Raw genomic sequence first — 15,650 nt, 5'->3', positions numbered from 1 at the left:
GTCTCCAGTTCTCACAAAGAACTAATTCTTACAAACAATCTCCATTTTACTCATGAGGAAATGGAAGCTCAGAGAGTTCCTTATGTAAATTGTACAGGATCAAATCAGAGGCATCAGGAAGTAAAGCTGTATCAATGCCCACCTTATTCCCCGTTCAGAACACTATTTTTTCTAAGGTATAATGCTTTAGTGTAAGCAATAGGTAAAAATCCACTGTGAACTGTCTTAGCATTTCCTTCTAAGAAGAACCAAAGGAGTTTAAACTATATACTGCTATGTGCAGATGATTCTATAAACAGGGACATGAATTCAGACCCACTCAATTATTTTCAACTTCCATTGTAAATATTTTTGACTACTTTAGCGAAAGAAAACAAAAATGGATTTGGGGGGGGGGGTTTGTCCTAAATATTTTTCATAAGAAGAGCAAAAGACTTTTTTCTTCTTCCACAATCAGAGACAAAGGCGTAACCGAAAGATCTTCTGAGCACTTAAAATATAACATCACAGGGAACCTCTTTGTGTAGAGACATGCTGAACTTGCGGTAGTCAAGATAGGACATTGGTTACATCCTCTTTCCCCTTTCGAATAATTTTGATGACTTCCCCAAAACATAGTAGGACTCACCTCTCAAGCCATTTCTTCAGAGACAGTACCAATCCATTGGGTAAATGTGACTGGTGAGCCCTTTAGAAGTAGACAACTTTTAAAAGACTCAACTGAAATTGCTGATTTGTAGAAAAATCACACCTTGAAAGCCATCGTAAGAGGGATAGCTACATCAAGAACTTGCTTTTCTCTATAACTCTGAAACCATTCTTTGTGTTGTTGGAAAGCAGTGCATTCCTGATATATTTAATTGTGAATATGTTTTCCCAGGAATAGGAGTTCACTTGGGACTCTATCATTGTTAAAAAAAAAAAAAAACACTATCACAATAGATCACTGTTTTTTCCAACTAGTATAAACTGAATAAAAGCATCTTGGAAATCTTTTTTGTTTCTGTCTAGGGAATCACATTGCATATTAGCCTTATAAAGGCTCTGAGAAGTTCTGCAATAAAAGAATCTGTTTAAATTTCTTTAGTGAGCAATTATGATTTGAGAGTGCAGCACTGTTTTCCATCAGTCCTATAACATCCTGCAGAACAATTGTAGTGGACTCTGAGATGTGCTGTCCAGATACCTCTTTAAGGAATGACTTTCTGCCCCAGCTGTCAGCTCCTTTATGCTTTGCCTCAGTCACAGAGAGCCTTACCCAGTGGTTTTCCCTTCCCAGTGGTCAGAAGGGAGGTTGGCCCACATTCCATTGCATGTTGGTGTGGGAGTGTAAAGACCTAGCCATTTTGCCCAAATGTAAGATAGCTTTGACTAACTACGTACTCCAGTGCTCCCCATGGGGTTGAATGAGGTGTTGTTTGGCCTACATAGCAGTTGCACTTTTCTGCTTAATCCTGCTTCTAGTCTTTTCTTTCTCACAGGGTTAATCCCAATAAATAGCTTGTGAATTTGTTACCAGGGGTGGTCTGAGAAACCAGGCAATAAGATGGGATTTGGGAGCTAGATAACTTACTGCCCAGCAGGCAACAGAGACCCCATTACAGGTAGTAAAGTAATCACAGAGGGCTCCTGGCACCAGATGGCAGTAGAATTGTTCAGATTCTCACTGGTGGTGAACTGGGATGTTGTACAGAGAGAAAGGAATGCAATGGCTGGTGTGATGCATCAGATGTTTGAGAATTCCAGAGGAAACAGTATCTATGTGGATGATGGGAAGGGGTAACTGTTGCTAAGCACCACTGGTACTGCAAAAATGAAAACAAAAAGCTGTGATTTGTCACCAGGAAACTGAAAGCCAGTTTTGAAAGTCAGAAGGACTCCTTGGTAGCTTATGAAGATGCTCTCATCTTCTGAAGTGGGAGAGAAGGGAAAGTTGAGGACCAGTTCTAGGATTTAATGGTCACAGTGGCTGAGTCCCAGAGGAGGTAAAACGTTCAACCAGCGCAAGTCTGTTACTCCGTGGTCAGAACGTAGGCTGGGAAATGTATGAGTGGCGGGTATCACTCGACTGTGGTAATTGAGCCAGATGACCAAGAAGCAGCTAGCACACTGGAGGCTTTGGTAAGACGCATGAGCTCCGGAAGATAGGAGGTAAACCCTATGAAAATTCAGAGACCTGCTACATCAGTAACGTGTTTAGTTGTCTAGTGGTAAGGTGTGTTTGGAACACCTGATATGAGTAAAAGACAAGTTATGAGACCCTAAACAACCATGCATCTGGGGCTTCCCACCATGAGCTGGGTTCTGTCAGATCCGTCGAGTCTCGTGGTGCAGCAGGCCCAGATTTCCATTATGGGACGGAGTGGTATTTGGTAAATCTGCGATGATGCACTTTTGTCATGTTGCTTTGTGGGGCACAAGCAAACTGGTAATCCAGTCTCCCATGTCACTCCCAATGGTGCTCCAAAACTCCTTCCTCAGCTCACACCTGTGGTCATATGAGAGCTTTCTTAAGATCAGGAAGAAAACACCTAAGTTTGGTTTTTAGATGTGTCAGCTTGGTATATGACTGCAAGCCAAAAAGGAATGGCAGCTACACGGCAGCCCCATTTAGGATTGGCCTTAAAAAAGGGGAAATAATCTCAAAGGGTAGAGTGGGACACCAGGGTCTCAAACTATAAAGAAAAGTGGCTTAAGGTTAGAATATATAAGAACTCATGGGCAGTCATAAAAAGTCTGGCCAGGAAGCTTGAAAGAAGACAAATTGGAATTTGGGAATGAGGCCTGAGCTAGAGGTATGTGGAAGAACATATGGGACAGAACACAAAGTGGGATCTTTGTGTGACGTGTTAACACCAACAAGAGACTGTCCTACAGGGAAGAAGCATTGAACAACCGAGTAGACAGAATGACGTGATCGCTGTTATCAGGCAGCCTCGGCCACTGGCCACCCCAGGTTTGGCACAATAAGTATATGAATGGAGTGGTCATTGTTGGAGAGATGGAGGTTAACCATGGGCCTAACAGTATGGTCTTCTATTCACGAAGCCTGATGTGGCCACAACTGCTTTTGATTGTCTACCTGCCAGAAGCAGAGGTAAACGCTGGGCCCCTGATGTGGCAAATTCCTCAAGAAGACCAAAAGCCACTCAATGGCAAGTAGGATATATTAAAACACTTTCCTCTTATAAGGTCCAGAGGTTTGTTCCAACAGTAATAGACATATATTCCAAATACAGTTTCACTTTTCTGACTGTAGCCTAAGTCAGCACCACTTTGCCAGTGGCTTATGGGGTGTTTGATCGACCCACATGGAATCCCCCATAACATTGTGTCAGATCACAGGACTCCTCACAACAAAGTAAATGTGGGAATGGACCTACGAACATGAGAGTCACTGGTAGAACCACATCCTATACCATCCAGAAGCTGCCTTCCTGATCGAGAATTGGAATGACGTCTGAAGCTTAGAAGACATGGTGGCTGAAGGTGAGGAGGTTTACAACGGTTAGTAGAAGAAGGAAAAATGAGCATCCCTTGTAGTCTTGAGAATGTATACAGTGGTCTTGAGAGCGTCTACAGTGGTGGGGGCTGCAGTATGCTCCACGAACTTTCCTCTTCAAAGTTTCACCCAGAATGAGTACTTCCCACTCGAGTACCGGAGGAGCTTCTTCCTGAACAAATGTGGAGTGGATCTGAGCCGCATCAAGGGGTAGACGGTGAGAGACACGGGGATGTGCAGCCCAGATGTCCTTTCAAGAAAGAACTTCTTGCCCCAGCTATCAACTCCTTCAGGGTTTGCCTCAGCCGCAAAATGCTACTTATTCCACAGATTTCTCCTTAAAGTGCAGCCCCTATGCAGTGAGGGGAAGAAGCAGAGATATAAAGGCCTGGCTGATTCAGGCAAATGCAGGACAACCCTGATGGGCTGTGTTAACTGCAGACCTCCTCCAGCATAAATTGAGGCTTTGTTGGATGTGAATGGCAATGCACCTTCTTCCTCTGCCCATTCTGATGCTTCCACTTCTATTCACAGATACTGGTTCTTAATAAATACCCTGAATGCTAAACTCCATTCTAAGCATTTGCTTCAGGAAACCCTGCCCATGAAGTGTTCCACAAAATACCGATTTGCAAAACACTGTACTAGGAGATTATAAGAATGAATTATATTTTTCTTCTCACTTATTAGTCCTTAAAGATAACAAGTATCTTAAAAATTATTGCCACCTCTATTTTCTTTCAAATCTTTTCACTTAATTTTCTTTTAATTGGGTATATGAGCATTAATTAGGTGCATGTGGATTAAAGCAAGCAAAAAGAAAGAAAAGGAAGAAAGAAAACACCTTCATGCCAGGCATTACTATATGTGGAAAATATATAAGGGAATTATGTGGCAGTATCGGATGCCATGTTGTCTATAAGTGGCTTAGAACCCTATTGAAAAGTAAGAAACATATGAAAAAAAGAATCAGAATAAGAGATTAAAAAGCAGTTCACGGTGCAGTACAACAGTCATAAGACAGGACATGATCAACTTCTCAATAAGAGAGTACAGGTAAAATGTGGCTAGGAACTACAGTCACAAAAGGGCAGATCTAATCAAAATACTAACAAAATAATTAGAATAAGAAAAGAAAAGAATCTCAGACAGGAGTTTTGGGAATCTTCAGAGAAAAAAAATGGGGATTTGAATTGAATTGTCCTCTTCCTTCCAGAGAGATCTGATTCTGTATAAAATCAAAATGTTCAAAACTTACTTGAAAAATCCCCATATTTGTGAGGTGCAGCGCTTTGTGCGGCACAGAAATTGCCATGGACTGAATTGTTTTCCCCCCAAATTCATATATTCAAGCCCTAATCTTCAATGTGAGTGTATCTGGAGACAGGGCTTTTAGAAGGTAATTAAGGTTAAATGAGGTCCTAAGGGTGGGGTCCTAATCCCATAAGGATTGCTGAACTGAGAAGAGGCCAGCATGCACGTGCGTGCACCAAGAAAGGCCATGTTAATACGCAGTAAGAAAGCAGCCATCTATACAAGCCAAGAAGAGAACTTTCACCAGAAACCTTATCTGCCCTCACCTTGACCTTGGACTTCCTAGCCTCCAGAACTGGGAGAAAACCAATTTCTGTTGTTAAAGCCACCCAGTCTATGGTACTTTGATATGGCAGCCCATACTGATTCAGACAGAAATTACCCTAAAAGGAGAGGTGGCCTGTTCCCTGTCAGATTTTTATATTCTGCCAGAAGCAGAAAACACTGGCAAGACCCATGTCAAGAAGGGAAATGTTCCAAATGCATATGTTGTGTATGAGTAGGAGAGGAGAAAGATAAAATACATACATATATCTCACTTTATTTTAGTTTGATATACCAAGTTTATTTGATTATAAGATATTTATAATTGTATAATCCAGTAAGTACAAAATAAGCACATTGGGTGAGAGACATAAGGGAAGGAAAACATTCTTCGAGCAGGAACAAAGACCCTAAAGAGAATGTATGGCAGTTTGGAGGGTGAGGGTGGTATAGGGTGAAACTTGATGATATAATCCTTTGATTTAAATAAGACAGAGCAAGCGAAATGAACAGAAGCCATTGCACCTAAATGCAGAGCTTCATTTACATAGAAACAGGAACAATTTCATGTTCAAGAAATGTCAGTTTTCTATAAATACGGAGGTTCAGTCATTACCACCAGAATTATTCATTATACTATGATTCAAAACAAGATGAACATACTGGGCCAACATTAGAACTCCAGTCCCCAAAGTGGCCTTTCATGTATTTTTCAAAACTGGCTTTGTCCATCCAAAAATAAGAGTTTGCTGAGTATGTGTTAAGGTCAGAAAATAAAAAAGATATGAACTCATTTCTTTCCCATTTCAAGTGAGCAAGGACTAGTCATTAAGAACACTTGGGGGCTTCCCTGGTGGCGCAGTGGTTGAGAATCTGCCTGCTAATGCAGGGGACACGGGTTCGAGCCCTGGTCTGGGAGGATCCCACATGCCGCGGAGCAACTAGGCCCGTGAGCCACAACTACTGAACCTGCGCGTCTGGAACCTGTGCTCCGCAACAAGAGAGGCCTCAACAGTGAGAGGCCCACGCACCTCGATGAAGAGTGGCCCTCACTTGCCACAACTGGAGAAAGCCCTCGCACAGAAATGAAGACCCAACACAGCAAAAAATAAATAAATAAATAAACAAATTACTAAAAAAAAAAGAACACTTGGGATATTTAACTGACTTGCCTAGATTACCATTTCCTTAAATATTTTAAATTTAAAATTTGGTAATGGAAGAATATCAGCGTCTGAGTCCTCATTCTAATTGTCTCTGCCCCTCTTCACCCCCATCTTCATCCACTTCTCTCTTCTTTCTATTCTTTACCTACCTACATCACATCCATTCTTTAAGCCCTGAGTAAGACTTTTGTCTTTTCTGATGACTTCCTTTTAGGATTTTCTTGGTGACGCTGTGTGTACCTTTGTGTGTGTTTATTAAAATATACACGTACACTCTTATTTATCTTGCTCAAGGTCTAGTGGACCTTTTAAAATTGAGATCTTATCCCTAACCTCAATTTCAGGATATTTTGGTCTATTGTTCCTTTCATAATTTCTTTATCATCATTACCTCTGTTCTCTCAATCTGGAACTTCTATAAGAAACATTACTTACATCTTGAATATGCACTCCTAGTTTCTGCATTTTTCTCTCATATGTTTTGTCTCTTCTCTGTTCGACTCATGTTTGCTTCTGGATCACACATTTTGTCTTCAACAGTGATCATTCTAATGAGTTAGTTCAGTTATAAATTCATGTTTATATTTAATTGCTAAACACGTTTTCTTGTTTTCTGTTATTTTGTCATAGCATGCTGAATTTATATTATTTATATATTACCTTCTCTAATTTCACTGAGGATCCATAGAATTGTTTCTAAAGTCTTCCGTTGACATCGCAATTATCTCCGTTTCTTCCAGGATCAGTCTTTCTATGTGTTCACTTTGTTCTTATTATTTCATGGTGTTGGTTTTTCTCAAATGAGTGGTGGTCCTTGTTGGTTTGTTCATGTTAACGCATGAACTGGATTAATGGAGTCAGGTGGCATGGGGTTTCCCTGAAGTTCTTCCATTCTTTTCTTCCACTGACTCCTACCTGAATGAAAGGGCTCAATTAGGTTCTGGGTGTGTAGACATTTTGTTTCAACTAACAGGCTACTTTTTAGCTGCACAGTCATGGAGTTTCTTCAGTTTTAGATCTCCTCATTGCCAAATAAGAAGAGATTTATTCTAGTAGCAAAGAAATTTAGTATGTTTTTCTCCTCAGTAGAGCTGCCTTTCGCTACCTCTTTTTCTTCTCTCTTCTCAGTCTTTTCTCACTCTCATAGGAATTTTAAGTAAGCCGTCAGATTAACACTGAGCCCTCCCCAGACAGCATAGATTCTTCACTTTTTGGATTTTAGCCTGGGATAAGATTCTTCTGCAGGCCATAGTGTGTGTGTGTGTGTGTAGAGAGAGCGAGAGAGACCAACTAGCACAGATATTTTAATATAGTTCTTTAATAAATAGCTCTGATGCATTGCTCCAGGAATCCATTTTGTTTTGTTTTGTTCTGTCTTGTTTTATTTCATGTGTTCACTTTGTATTTGATATTCCCCTGTGTCTGTGATTATCTTCATGATGATTTTCATCTGCTCATGCTTTATGCTATGGTCTACCCAGTTTCATCAGGCCCAGTCCATCTGCTTTCTATGTCTCAGGACTCTTTTACAATAGCTTAGATTTTCTTATTTTCCATCTGTTGTGAAGCAAGCCTTTTTTTGTTGTTCTTTAAGTTGAACTGAATTTGCTGAGTATAATTCTTAATTGTTCAGCATATTTATAATTCAAATTCAGATTTGAAAAATGTTCTTCAACCACATAAAATGTGATATTTTTAAAAACAAGTGGTTGTTTTGAACATTAGCCTTTCATAATGAACTATTATTAAATTGAATTAATATACCAGTAACTTTCTTTTATATATATATAACTTATTTTTTTGTCAATAAAATCTCAAGAAAGGCATAAAGATTCCATATCAAAGGATAAATCAAATTCATACTTTTAAAATCAGATTTGACAATGTAGAGAACTTTTTTTGACCCAGGCTTCATTTTGATTTAATCGTTTTTTATTTTTAACATCTTTATGGGAGTATAATTGCTTTAGAATATTGTGTTAGTTTCTACTGTATAACAAAGTGAATCAGCTACATGCATACATATATCCCCATATCCCCTTCCTCTTGCGTCTCCCTCCCACCCTCCCTATCCCACCCCTCTAGGTGGTCACAAGCACCTAGCTGATTTCCCTGTGCTATGCGGCTGCTTCCCACTAGCTATCTATTTTACATTTGGTACTGTATATATGTCACTGCTACTCTCTCATTTCATCGCAGCTTACCCTTCCCCCTCCCTGTGTCCTCAACTCCATTCTCTATGTCTGCGTCTTTATTCCTGTCCTGGCCCTAGGTTCATCAGAACCATTTTTTTTAGATTCCATATATATGTGCTAGCATACAGTATTTGTTTTTCTCTTTCTGACTTACTTCACTCTGTATGACAGACGCTAGGTCCATCCACCTCACTACAAATAACTCAATTTCGTTTCTTCTCATGGCTGAGTAATATTCCATTGTATAGATTTACCACATCTTCTTTATCCATTCATCTGTCAATGGACACTTAGGTTGATTCCATGTCCTGACTATTGTAAATAGTGCTGCAGTGAACACTGTGGTACATGTCTCCTTTTGAATTATGGTTTTTTCAGGGTATATGCCCAGTAGTGGGATTGCTGGGTCCTATGGTAGTTCTATTTGTAGTTTTTTAAGGAGCCTCCATACTGTTCTCCATAGTGGCTGTATCAATTTACATTCCCACCAACAGTGCAAGAGGGTTCCCTTTTCTCCACACCCTCTCCAGCATTTATTGTTTGTGGATTTTTGATGATGACCATTCTTGACTGGTGTGAGGAGATACCTCATTGTAGTTTTGATTTGCATTTCTCTAATGATTAGTGATGTTGAGCATCCTTTCATGTATCTCGTGACCATCTGTAGGTCTTCTTTGGAGAAATGTCTATTTAGGTCTTCTGCCCATTTTTGGATTGGGTTGTTTGTTTCTTTGATATATAGCTGCATGAACTGCTTGTATATTTTGGAGATTAATCCTTTGTCAGTTGCTTCATTTGCAAATATTTTCTCCCCTTCTGAGGGTTGTCTTTTCATCTTGTTTATGGTTTCCTTTGCTGTGCAAAAGCTTTTAAGTTCCATTAAGTCCCATTTGCTTATTTTTGCCTTTATTTCCATTTCTCTAGGACGTGGGTCAAAAAGGATCTTGCTGTGATTTATGTCATAGAGTGTTCTGCCTGTGTTTTCCTCTAAGAGTTTGATGGTGTCTGGCCTTACACATAGGTCTTTAATCCATTTTGAGTTTATTTTTGTGTATGGTGTTAGGGAGTGTTCTAATTTCGCTCTTTTACATGTAGCTGTCCAGTTTCCCCAGCACCACTTATTGAAGAGGCTGTCTTTTCTCCACTGTATATTCTTGCCTCCTTAATCAAAGATAAGGTGACCATATGTGCATGGGTTTATCTCTGGGCTTTCTATCCTGTTCCATTGATCTATATTTCTGTTTTTGTACCAGTACCATACTGTCTTGATTACTGTAGCTTTGTAGTATAGTCTGAAGTCAGGGAGCCTGATTCCTCCAGCTCCGTTATTCGTTCTCAAGATTGCTTTGGCTATTCGGGGTATTTTGTGTTTCCATACAAATTGTGAAATGTTTTGTTCTCATTCTGTAAAAATGCCAGTGGTAGTTTGATAGGGATCGCATTGAATCTGTAGATTGCTTTGGGTAGTAGAGTCATTTTCACAGTGTTGATTCTTCCAATCCAAGAGCATGGTATATCTCTCCATCTGTTGGTATCATCTTTAATTTCTTTCATCAGTGTCATAGTTTTCTGCATACATGTCTTTTATCTCCTTAGGTAGGTTTATTCCTAGATGTTTTATTCTTTTTGTTGCAATGGTAAATGGGAGGGTTTTCTTAATTTCTCTTTCAGATTTTTCATCACTAGTGTGTAGGAATACAAGAGATTTCTGTGCATTAATTTTGTATCCTGCTACTTTACCAAATTCATTGATTAGCTCTAGTAGTTTTCTCGTAGCATCTTAAGGATTCTCGATGTATAGTATCATGTCATCTGCAAACAAAGACAGCTTTACTTCCTCTTTTCCAGTTTGGATTCTTTTACTTCTTTTTCTTCTCTGATTGCTGTGGCTAAAACTTCCAAAGTTATGTTGAATAATAGTGGTGAGAGTGGGCAACCTTGTCTCATTCGTGATCTTAGTGGAAATGGTTTCAGTTTTTCACCATTGAGGATGATGTTGGCTGTAGGTATGTCATATATGGCCTTTATTATGTTGAGGAAAGTTCCCTCTGTGCCTACTTTCTGGAGGGTATTATTATAAATGGCTACTGAATTTTGTTGAAAGCCTTCTCTGCATCTACTGAGATGATCATATGGTTTTTCTCTTTCAATTTGTTAATATGATGTATCATGTTAATTGATTTGCATATATTGAAGCATCCTTGCATTCAGGGGATAAACCCCACTTGATCAGGGTGTATGATCCTTTTAATGTGCTGTTGGATTCTGTTTGCTAGTATTTTGTTGAGGATTTTTGCATCTATGTTCTTCAGTGATATTGGCCTGTAGTTTTCTTTCTTTGTGACATCTTTGTCTGGTTTTGGTATCAGAGTGATGTTGGCCTCGTAGAATGAGTTTGGGAGTGATCCTCTGTCTGCTATATTTTGGAAGAGTTTGAGACGGATAGGTGTTAGCTCTTCTCTAAATGTTTGATAGAATTCGCCTGTGAAGCCATCTGGTCCTGGGCTTTTGTTTGTTGGAAGATTTTTAATCACAGTTTCAATTTCAGTGCTTGTGATTGTTCTGTTCATATTTTCCGTTTTTTCAGTCTTGGAAGGTTGTGCATTTCTAAGAATTTGTCCATTTCTTCCAGGTTGTCCATTTTATTGGCATAGAGTTGCTTGTAGTAATCTCTCATGATCTTTTGTATTTTTGCAGTGTCAGTTGTTACTTCTCCTTTTTCATTTCTAATTCTATTGATTTGAGTCTTCTCCCTTTTCTTCTTGAAATATCTGGCTAATGGTTTATCAAATTTGTTTATCTTCTCATAGAACCAGCTTTTAGTTTCATTGATCTTTGCTATTGTTTCCTTCATTTCTTTTTCATTTATTTCTTATCTGATCATTATGATTTCTTTCCTTCTGCTAACTTTGGGGAGTTTTTGTTCTTCTTTCTCTAATTGCTTTAGGTGTAAGGTTAAGTTGTTTATTTGAGGTGTTTCCTGTTACTTAACATAGGATTGTATTGCTATAAACTCCCCTCTTAGAACTGCTTTTGCTGCATCCCATAGGTTTTGGGTTGTCGTGTTTTCATTGTCTTTTGTTTCTAGGTATTTTTTGATTTCCTCTTTGATTTATTCAGTGATCTCTTGGTTATTAAGTAGTGTGTTGTTTAGCCTCCCTGTATTTGTATGTCTTACAGATTTTTTCCTATAATTGATATCTAGTCTCATAGCATTGTGGTCAGTAAAGGTACTTGATACAATTTCAATTTTCTTAAATTTACCAAGGCTTGATTTGTGACCCAAGATATGATCTATGCTGGAGACTGTTCCATGAGCACTTGAGAAGTAAGTGTATTCTGTTGTTTTGGGTTGGAATGTCCTATAAATATCAATTAAGTCCATCTTGTTTAATGTATCATTTAAAGCTTGTCTTTCCTTATTTATTTTCTTTTTGGATGATCTGTCCATTAGTGAAAGTGAGGTGTTAAAGTCCCCTACTATGATTGTGTTACTGTCGATTTCCCCTTTTATGGCTGTTAGCATTTGCCTTATGTACTGAGGTGCTCCTTTGTTGGGTACATAAATATTTACAGTTGTTATATTTTCTTCTTGGATCGATCCCTTGATCATTATGTAGTGTCCTTCTTTGTCTCTTGTAATAGTCTTTATTTTCAAGTCTATTTTGTCTGATATGAGAATTGCTCCTCCAGCTTTCTTTTGATTTCCATTTGCATGGAATATCTTTTTCCATCCCCTCACTCTCAGTCTGTATGTGTTCCGAAGTCTGAAGTGGGTCTCTTGTAGACAGCATGTATACGGGTCTTGTTTTTCTATCCATTCAGCCAGTCTATGTCTTTTGCTTTAAGCATTTAATCCATTTACATTTAAGGTAATTATTGTTATGTATGTTTCTATTACCATTTTCTTAATTGTTTTGGGTTTATTTTTGTAGGTCTTTTCCTTCTCTTGTGTTTCCTACCTAGAGAAGTTCCTTTAGCATTTGTTGTAAAGCTGGTTTGGTGGTGCTGAATTCTCTTAACTTTTCCTTGTCTGTAAAGGTTTTAATTTCTCCATCAAATCTGAATGATATCCTTGCTGGGTAGAGTAATCTTGGTTGTAGGTTTTTCCCTTTCGTCACTTTAAATATGTCCTGCCACTCCCTTCTGGCTTGCAGAGTTTCCGCTCAAAGATCAGCTGTTAACTTTATGGGGGTTCCCTTGTATGTTATTTATTGCTTTTCCCTTGCTGCTTTTAATATTTTTTCTTCGTATTTAATTTTTGATAGTTTGATTAATATGTGTCTCGGCATGTTTCTCTTTGGGTTTATCCTTGTGGGACTGTGTGCTTCCTGGCCTTGATTGACTATTTTCTTTCCCATGTTAAGGCAGTTTTTGACTATAATCTCTTCAGATATTTTCACAAACCCTTTCTTTTTCTCTTCTTCTTCTCGTACCCCTGTAATTTGAATGTTGTTGCGTTTAATATTGTTCCAGAAGTCTCTGAGACTGTCCAGAATTCTTTGCATTCTTTTTTCTTTATTCTGACTCCCTGGCAGTTATTTCCACTATTTTATCTTCCTCGTCACTCTTCCGTTCTTCTGCCTCAGTTATTCTGCTATTGATTCCCTCTAGAGTATTTTTAATTTCATTTATTGTGTTGTTCATCCCTGTTTTTTTGCTTTTTAGTTCTTCTAGATCCTTGTGAAATGTTTCTTATATTTTCTCCATTCTGTTTCTGAGATTTTGGATCATCTCTACTATCATTACTCTGAATTCTTTTTCAGGTAGGTTGCCTATTTTGTGTTCATTTATCTGGTTTTGTAGGTTTTTACCTTGCCCCTTCATCTGTAACATATTTTTTTGTTATTTTGGATTTTTTTTGTTTGTTTTTTGATGGGTGGGTCTGTATTCCTGTCTTACTAGTGGATTAGCCTGAGGCATTCAGCACTGGAGTTTGCGGGCAGTTGGATAGACCCAGGTGTTGGTGCTGAGATGAGGACCTCTGGGAGACCTCACTCCGATTAATAATCCCTGGAGTCTGAGGTTCTTTGTTAGTCCAGTGCTTTGGACTTGGAGCTCCCACCACAGGTGCTCAGGCCCGACCTCTAGCCTGGGAACCAAGATCCCACAAACTTGTTTGCATGAAGCAGCAGCTGGGCCTGCAACTTGCTCTAATTTTCCCTGGATCTTCTCTCAGCTTCTCCAAATCCTTGGACAGGTGTGTATGTTTAGCTCTTAACTTTTTGAGGTGTGATAATGGCTGGGTGATTAGTTGTGGGTTTTTTTTTTTTCTAAATGCTCATCAGTGGTAGATTAAGTGGGAAATGACGTGCTCTGAAGTGTGACACCACCTGGGTGGCTTGCTCCGCACCACTGTCGCCTCACACACCGTGAGGGTTCCACTCACTCTCCGGGTCCTCTAGGGTGCCACACGCAGGGCCGTTTGCCACGCTTGCCGCTCCCTGCATGCTCTTTGATCTAATCTCAAAATGTGTATCCTGACAATTTATTTTACTTACTTTATTGACTAGAAAAAATGTAAATGGGAAAATTATACTTCTTTCTATGCATTAAAATGTTAATATCTGAGTATATTTGAAAAACAGTAACAGGGAGTCAACTTTTAAATCATTTTTATGCAGAATTAGATCTTGGCCATAGTTTAAAGCTACATGAAGCCTCAGGTTGTTCATAACTGGTTAAGATGTTTCCTCTCCCAGGGGCACTTGCATTTTAATAGAAAATTCTTGTAGCACAAAAGCCTTCCAGACTAAAAGAAATTAATCTCTAAAAGTGAAATTTGAGATATTATGGGAACTCTTGGGGCAAAGAGGGGGGAATTTAAAAATGGCAGTCCTTCCTACCACCTTCAAATTATATCATACCTACCATAAAACAAGCTTTAGTAGGGAAAAGCAGGAAATAATATAACCCTATTTTTCTCATAGGAAGTAAAATTTATTTTAAATGGTCAAAAGCACTAAAGGACTCTCAGAATGCACCAAATCATTTACATATTTTGAAAAACATACACCGTGGCTCTTTTGATGTACTAAATCATGGTATAAAATGTTACTGTGAATTAATTACCTAGTCCAAGTAATCTCCTTCTTCCTAATCCCTACCAAACAAAGAGTTGAATCTGATGATTTGTGTGAAGTATAAAATACTGAATGATATCCATGCATGGATATATTGATACAGTGCCTGGTACAGCATCAGATATTTTTGGAGTAAATTGATAATCCCTGAGTTGAGTGAACTGCCAAAATTCTAGATGCCCATAAAAGAGACTCAGGCCATAATATACATCCAAAATGTATATTATAATTGACTTCTCTAACTGAAACACTGGCTCAGATAAATGACATAGTTAGGTAATTATAGACCCTAGGTTATCTAGTAATTTTCCTTTTCTCTTTTACCCCACCATGTACAAAAGTAATGAATCTTGGTTTTCTTTTCCTCTTTATTTTCTTGTACAATCTACTTCTGAACCTACAGTTATGTGTAGAAGTTAGCAAGTAAATAGAAATGGTGGATAGCACCCTCAAATCCTAGAACTGATGGAGACTATAGAAAATGAGCTCCTCCCCTCCCCCACATTTTGTTTAAAGAAATAAAAGAAAAGAAAAAGTGGATCAAGGAAAAGAAATAAATAAGATTCCTATTTCCAGCCAGAAGAAACCAAAATGAACTTTGATCCCCACACAACTGGAACGATTACTTAGTGACAATGTGGAGATGCTGTTTTGCAAGCCAGGTTATGTTTTCCTTTTATTTAAACAACATAGTTGTCTTTAAAATGAAGTTAAAAACTGGAGAAAGAGGTTTTTAGTTCTCAACATATAGCAAATATCAACTGGAGTATTTTAATATTCTATCCATTAAACAGGAAAAACCAACATATGAAAAGTCACGTACCTTCAACTATTTATATAGACAAAAATTCTGGTCATCTTAGGCAGTCTCCTCTCTGAACTCTCTGAGTCCTGATCATACCACTTTTATATTTACATTGGTGGAAACAATAACTGATTTCATTTGACCTAGTAGCCATTTTCTTAGAAAAGTATCCCCTCCATGAATGAATGAAATATCTTTGAACAAAGCAACTAAATAAAGATTTTAGGATTATCTTTTTTTTTCCTTAGCTTAGAAAAATTATTGTCTCTCTGACTTTTTTTTTTTTTTATCTGTAAGAAACATTATCCCAGACTCCTCTGG

The 15,650-nt window shown here is 38.4% G+C and overlaps 1 protein-coding gene across 11 annotated transcripts in view; it reads left to right on the top strand.

Annotated features, from left to right (window-relative positions):
• Positions 1-15,650, top strand: part of GTF2A1L (general transcription factor IIA subunit 1 like) — a 959,941-nt gene that overhangs the window by 643,880 nt on the left and 300,411 nt on the right. The gene's annotated exons all lie outside the window — the stretch shown is intronic.

Source organism: Stenella coeruleoalba (assembly GCF_951394435.1).
Source record: "Stenella coeruleoalba genome assembly, chromosome: 13".
Lineage (NCBI taxonomy): Eukaryota > Metazoa > Chordata > Mammalia > Artiodactyla > Delphinidae > Stenella > Stenella coeruleoalba.
This window is presented reverse-complemented; position numbering and strand designations above follow the sequence as displayed.